We start from the raw sequence: 7,112 nt of genomic DNA, 5'->3' as shown, positions 1-7,112 counted from the left end.
GGTGCTAATCCCTATCCCAACACCCTCTTAACCCCAACCCTCACCTCCCCACCCCCCACGCTCCCACCATCCCTACCCTACCCCTTCTTCAGTGCAGCTCAGCCACCTGCTGCAAGCCTGGCACAGTTACCAAGGCCTGTGCCGTTCATGGACTCATGCTGACTCAATGAAGAGTCACCGTGTGCAGTTCGTGGGTGCCAGGAAAGTACAAACCCGTGCGTTGTTTGGAACTTCACCGGTTAATCCTATCACGCAGAGTCTGATACAAACTTGCATTTCCCATCGAACACTCCCTCTCAAACCCAAATGTTCCATACAACACCGATGGTGTTATCATTGGTGTGTGTGGTCGATAATCAATAATAGCCTTTTGCAAAGTCAGTAAAAGAAATCCATCGGTGATCAATGAATGAAATGAAGTGTGTCGTGGGAGCAGGGAATAAAACCTCGATCACCGTTTTATCGACATGCCACACTGAATATAATTTCACAGGTATATCTTTAAATTATTATTTAGGAGTTATATTGCTAACGACTTTGGGAAAATTAAACGTTTGGGGATTGTCAAAGATGAACCCTCAAGTGTGTTCAACAAATGTTATCAGGTTACCAACTGGTAGTTGGAGAGTCTCACCTCTAACGAGACCATTCTGTAACGTGCCGAAGGTATCAAACATGCTGCTCGTAGTCATTTCTGCACCTGGAAGAGGTAAAGTCCAGAGATCAGGTTAAAGTACCAACAAGCTCTCTTATCGAAGAAACCCTCAAGAAAAATAATCTCAGCAGAAAAAGGGTTCATTCAGCATCCTCACATTACTCATGTTACATGATATCCGAGTCATGTGATTGAACCCAAACGTATCTCGACATATCCTGTGGAGACCTGGATACCCACACTACACGAGGTGTTTTATAGGACCGTGTTGTGGAGTGGGATGTGAGACTATCACGTTAGAGGAAGGGCACGTCAGGGAAACAAAACTTTCTAATGGACCCAAAAAATGCCATCCCATTCATACGACGCACTTCTAGAATTGTGGCCACAAAGGTGGCTACAGATATTGCCGCAACGCTTCGTTAAACCACAGTAACTGTAAAGAGGAAGAGAAACGTCGAGTGATCTCTGGCTTTGTTGGCTTACCGGGATGGTGGCTTGTGGTCAAGCTGCTGGCGATGTCGGTCAACGAGTTGGTGAGAACGAGTGGCAGGGAGGGAGGTTCGTCCGGCGATCGAGCTGTGGGCAGAGCCCTATGGACAGCCCTGTGGTGTGGCGGCGGTGGAGATGGTGGTACACGCCTTTCCGACAATGCTTGCGGCAAAGGATTTGAGAAAGTGAAGAGCCGGCGGCGGTCTGCCCGAGGCGTGTGAGGTACCGCGAGAAACACGACCCAACGCTCCGCTCCTCAGTCCCTCAAAGTTGTGGTCTTACCTCGACCACTGTTAACCAGATTCGGAGCCGCTTTTAGTCCTACTTTTTTCCGTTCCTCCCCCTTTTGGTCTGTCGCCTCTCCCTCGCACTCCTCTCCTTCCCCTTTCTTCCCACATGCACTGGTGGGGCCGGGTCGATTTCTTCGAGAGAGGGACTGGCGAGCCACATGCATGGTGGTCAGAGAAATGTCCTAGAAAAAGACCGAAAAATATTCCAACATCAAATAAGAAATACCCCGAACCCTATTGGTTTGGAGCATTTGCACCAGCATCCAGATCGAGGCCCGAACCACACAGACCTTGCTTGAAAGTGACAAGGTAAATACAATATCTCCCTCACGATAATAAATAAATAAATACTCACTCTCGTCTGGTTTGACAATTTAATGAATGAATATATAGGGCAGCACCACGGGCCTTGTATACATGGACTATATGGTTGTTGGCCTCAATCACAACAAAACATGATCCAATTGTTCAATGAGGACTCTCAACCATAACACAAGACCCAAAAGACCTCTGGCTGGAGGGTGAGAAGATGGGAGGGGGTGGGGGAGAGAGAAGGGGGGGGGGGCAGGGGCATGTCACCAATAGGGCAGGGGATAAAAATAATCAGATTTACCGCACACCACATTCGTCAAAGAAAAAATAAACCACAAAGTGGTTTCTCATACAGAATGCAACACACAAGCAGAACAGCGAGTGCTCTTAGACCATCCAAGGTTACTCAGACATTGTTGATCAAACAAATAAATAAATAGACCATCAAACAGGTGCAAGTTGGGAAGGAAATGAAAAAAAAAAAAAAAAAACGTTGTGCTATGAGCAGCGAAACTCCAGGTGAGAAGCAAGTTGTGGTGAAAGCAAACCTGAAACTCAAGGCGAGTCATCCGTGATTGGCTGCAGCCCATCACAGTTAAATGATTGGCCATTACGAAGAATCCGGTTTGAAGGAGATTTCTCATCATAGCTCGAAAAACCAAGGCCTCAGCACACTGTGCGGGGCATTCCCCACAGACAGTTGGGTCAGAGAATGTGGTGACGATGTCTGTCCGAGATATGGTGGGATTTGTCCGTGACTCAACCGTTACACTGTATCGATCAAAATTACCGCACCCAACACCACAATCCTCCGCCCTTACTATTCACATCACCCCCTCCATCCCCATTTCATTATTTTATAAAAGGTCATTTTAAAAAGCGTTTGTGAATTGTTCTGTTCGTGAGGGTGGGTAAGTCACAGAGTAGAAGCAGTGAGCGAGTGAGTTTGTGTGATAAGGAAGTTTGTAATATCATGGGGAAACGGGTGTGAAAGAAAAAAAAAATACTTCCCTCACTCCTTCCTTCCTTCCTTCCAACCCCCCAACCACCAACCAACCATCCCTTCACAAGGCGCTCAGTTTTGTCCACCTATTGACAAGTACATCCCACAAAGAATAAAATTTAAATAACTAAGACAACTCACAATGTTGTCGAGAATATATCAGGCCCACCGTATGAGAAGCGGGAAAAAGTGAGACGTTCTCAAATGCTGACAACCACAAAATGACTGCAGATGGGAGAAACCTGTGGGTCTGCGGCAAGAACATTCTGGAAAAATGGTTTCGGGAAGGCGATGGGTTGGGGGACGACGAGGTTGGAGGGTTAATGTAATTTAATTATAGTTGGGTTTATCAATTGTTGCGACCATGCGGATTTTCATCAGAAAACGCACCTGATACACATCAATCTCCATCAGACCAGCAGGAAGGGTGGAGACCTTGTGGATTGTTGTGGTAAAGAGCAAACGGCCTGCTAAGTGAAGATGGGATAAGTGATGCAGGTTCAAAAGGTCAAATCAAAACCAACTGTCTGGTAAGAGCAGCCGGCCGTGGTATTGATAGTTGGTGGAAGGGGTCAATGGGGGGTTCACCAATGAAGGACGAAAGCAATGAATGAAAGGAGAGCATTTGCGGCACGATGGGTGTGGCGTTCTCGATACCCAGGATGACGCGTGAAAAATTGCGTCGCCAAACATCTCTACGCTGCTTACCTCCACGATTCGCTCCCACCGTGATTCTGAAGCAAATGTGGTTACTTTGTGCAATGAGGTAGGCAATGGTGTCTGCTCCAACCATGAAACCGTTCTGTGGAAATGAGGAGTATTTGTTAACGTGGCTACAAGAGGTAACTCGCTCAAGATCAAAACACCCAGGTGAAGCACACATTCAGAGGTAACTTGATGATAGCACAGGTGTAGAGGTGGTGGAGCGAAGTTCCCAAGGGATGGTCGGAAAGCTGTTGTGGTGCAGAAAAACCAAATGGGTTCACAGCGAGGTGAGAGGTACACCTTGGACATCCAAGAAAGAAGCAGCATCTGTTTACCGATTCAACTCATTTTATCACAGGTGGGTTTGAATGTGAACGCACGAACACCAATAACCACACGTGGATTTTAAGGTGAACACAACAATACTGCCACTGCCAACCAAAGGTGGTTTGGTGAATGCACCAGTTGTGCCAACCAATGGTGGATTTTGAGTTGTATGCACCAATATGGCCAGTCACAGGTGGATCTTGATGTGGATATACTAATACCACCAATCACAGGTGGATTTTGATTTGTATGAACCAAATATGGCCAATCACAGGTGGATTTTGAGGTGGATATAGCAATACCGCTAATCACAGGTGGATTTTAAGGTGCATGCACCAATATGACCAATCACAGGTGGATTTTGAGATGTATGCACCAGTACGGCCAATCACAGGTGGATTTTGAGGTGTATGCACCAACATGGCCAATCACAGGTGGCTTTTGAGGTGTATGCACCAACATGGCCAATCACAGATGGATTTTTAGGTGTATGCACCAACATGGCCAATCACAGGTGGATTTTGAGGTGTATGCACCAACATGGCCAATCACAGGTGGATTTTTAGGTGTATGCACCAACATGGCCAATCACAGGTGGATTTTTAGGTATATGCACCAACATGGCCAATCACAGGTGGATTTTGAGGTGTATGCACCAACATGGCCAATCACGTGGATTTTGAGGTGTATGCACCAATATGGCCAATCACAGGTGGATTTTGAGGTGAGCACACCAATAGTGCTTACCACTGGTAGATTTTGAGGTGGATATACCAATATCGCCATCCACAGGTGGAATTTGAGTTGTATGCACCAATATGGCCAGCCACAGGTGGATCTTGATGTGGATATACTAATACCACCAATCACAGGTGGATTTTGATTTGTAGGAACCAAATATGGCGAATCACAGGTGGATTTTGAGGTGGTGCACCAATATGACCAATCACAGGTAGATTTTGAGATGTATGCACCAGTACGGCCAATCACAGGTGGATTTTGAGGTGTATGCACCAACATGGCCAATCACAGGTGGCTTTTGAGGTGTATGCACCAACATGGCCAATCATAGGTGGATCTTTAGGTGTATGCACCAACATGGCCAATCACAGGTGGATTTTGAGGTGTATGCACCAACATGGCCAATCACAGGTGGATTTTGAGGTGTATGCACCAACATGGCCAATCACAGGTGGCTTTTGAGGTGAACGGTACCGACACCCGAACCACGTGGGTTTTGCAGTGAACGCACAGACATCTGAACGAGATGCTTCTTGGAAACGTTTTCACGTCCGATTTGTTTGAACTACTTCGGGGTTCGGACCCACAACACCCAAACGGTGTACAAGCTCCTTGGCTCACCTGGAGTTTGGATCGACCCTCCGTGAGACGAAAACCGCCGTTCTGTCAGCGCAACATCAGGATAAGGAGGAGGTGGTGCAGCATCACGGAATACGCTCCATCGAAGGAGCCGCGAATCAGGCAACCACTCAGAGGATCGTCAAATACCTCAGCAAAACCTTTACAAGGGTCTTAAAAACTTTCCGGATGGTACCGCAGCTCCATTGGCATTAACTCAAGCAGAAGATATTAATTAATACCACAGCACAATGTGGACATGTGGTTAACGATGCAGACTAAACAAACTGCACGATAACTTCATCATTCATGGATATAACGTTGCTTATTATCGATAAAATGTAATCATACATTAAAGATATGTTAATTAAGCAGACTTCTGTTTCGTAGAAAGAAAAATATAATTCAACCTAAACATAAAATCAATCCTTGTTATACACCGCCCATTGCGCCAACAACGCGAACAGCATCGTCCATTCACTGCATTACATCGCTCGCACTTTCTGATAGACAAAGCGCATTCTTAAATTTTCTTTCTTCCTAAAGTTGTTCAGTTTATTAGGGGTTAAGAAAGGATGTGGGGTTGCGATCACAGACCGCCCTGTCTCGGACACCGACTGTGGGCGAGACCGCAACGAGGAACCATAGTATGGGATTTGAGAAACCGGAGATTGTTTTGCACGCACGGGGAGGGGCTTAGATTTAGAGGGCGTGGCCTCAGTAAGGAGTGGAGTATCATAATAGCAAAAACAAAGACCAATCAGAGATTGCAGATCCACGCCATTATGTGTGACGTCATGCAGTTCCTGCTCCATGTTTGGTTCCGTGTTTTGTAAAATAACATCTGCCCTTGCCACGAGAACAGGATCGTGTGAGATCTCGCGAGAGCATGCTGCATGCCAGACAGGCGACAGCCAGAGCCATGGCTTGATAAGAATGCACTCCTGTTGCAGACGTGTGTGGTTTGTCCTTTGAGTCCTCTGGGTCCACGTGGTATTTTGGCTTTTGGGTCGGGTCTTTTTTTCAATACCGAGTCGAGGCTCATGTAAGAGCTAATCACATATAACATAGAATAAAGGGAGCAGAACACAAGGGTGGGAGAGAGAGGGAAGCACATCCAACAGTAGAGAACAGGGACATCGGGAGATATGTGGAAGGGAGGGCTGGGGAGGGGTACACAGGATAAACAATATGGCCACGACAGGGACTTTCAGGAAAGAAAACGTAATTTTAAGGAGGTGAATTTGGGATGTATCAATGGGGGTAGAAAAGATCAAGGTTTTGCAATGGGGAAGATAAGAGATGGTGGTGAACAGCTCTTTTAATGACCTGGAGGGAGGAGTGGGATTGAAGAGAGTGAGGGAGTTTGTTCCAGAGGCGGGAGAAAAGAGGAAAGAAAGAGTGAAGGTGAGCAGAGAGTCTTGCTTTTGGCATTCACCAGAAGAGGGTTGCTGGCAGATCTTGTGTGACCTGTATGAATATTTGAGGGGACAGAGCACAGACAGAGCTGGCACGGGGGAGGGGGTGGGTAGACCGGAGAGGAGTCGGCAGAAGACAGAAAGACCACCAACCTGCCTACGGTGAGTGAGTGAAAGGCCCTCAGAGTTAGCTTCATTGCGGGAGAGTCCAATGATTCTGAATGGTTTGGTTTATACAGCGTAAAGCCGAGCTAGGTGTGAGGCAGGAGCACCAGCCCAGAGGGGGGAACAGTATTCACTATTCAATAGAGCTGTGGATGAAAGTTTCGTATTTGGTGAAGAGCTCAGGTGTGCCAAGGAAGGACTTCACATGATGGAGGACGCCAAGTCGGCGACTGGCTTTGGAGGCCAGATCGAAAATGTGGTTTTCCCAGGAAAGATCATGGCAGATAGTGAGACCAAAAGCTTGAGTGACAGAACTTATTGGAGAGGATTATTGAGAAAGTAGATGGGAAGGTTTTCCAGACGGTCTTTTTGGAGAGACAAAGTAA

The 7,112-nt window shown here is 46.7% G+C and overlaps 1 long non-coding RNA gene across 3 annotated transcripts; it reads right to left on the bottom strand.

The window, feature by feature from the left end:
* Nucleotides 1-440: 440 nt before the first annotated feature.
* On the bottom strand, nucleotides 441-5,612 carry LOC144889325 (uncharacterized). 3 transcript variants are annotated; one of them, XR_013621696.1, is made up of 5 exons: nucleotides 5,147-5,612; nucleotides 3,143-3,554; nucleotides 1,793-3,018; nucleotides 1,142-1,583; nucleotides 441-700 (listed from the first exon to the last, which is right to left on the bottom strand). It is a non-coding gene; the product is annotated as an uncharacterized LOC144889325 (long non-coding RNA). The 3 variants fall into 3 exon arrangements; XR_013621695.1 differs by having other exon boundaries at nucleotides 1,793-1,951; nucleotides 2,298-3,554; nucleotides 5,147-5,611; XR_013621694.1 differs by having other exon boundaries at nucleotides 1,793-3,554.
* Between the last annotated feature and the right edge of the window lie 1,500 nt (nucleotides 5,613-7,112).

Source organism: Myxine glutinosa, unplaced genomic scaffold, assembly GCF_964187855.1.
Source record: "Myxine glutinosa unplaced genomic scaffold, kmMyxGlut1.1 SCAFFOLD_2651, whole genome shotgun sequence".
NCBI classification, from domain to species: domain Eukaryota; kingdom Metazoa; phylum Chordata; class Myxini; order Myxiniformes; family Myxinidae; genus Myxine; species Myxine glutinosa.
The sequence above is the reverse complement of the archived record's forward strand: the minus strand, read 5'-3'. Positions and strand labels throughout refer to the sequence as shown.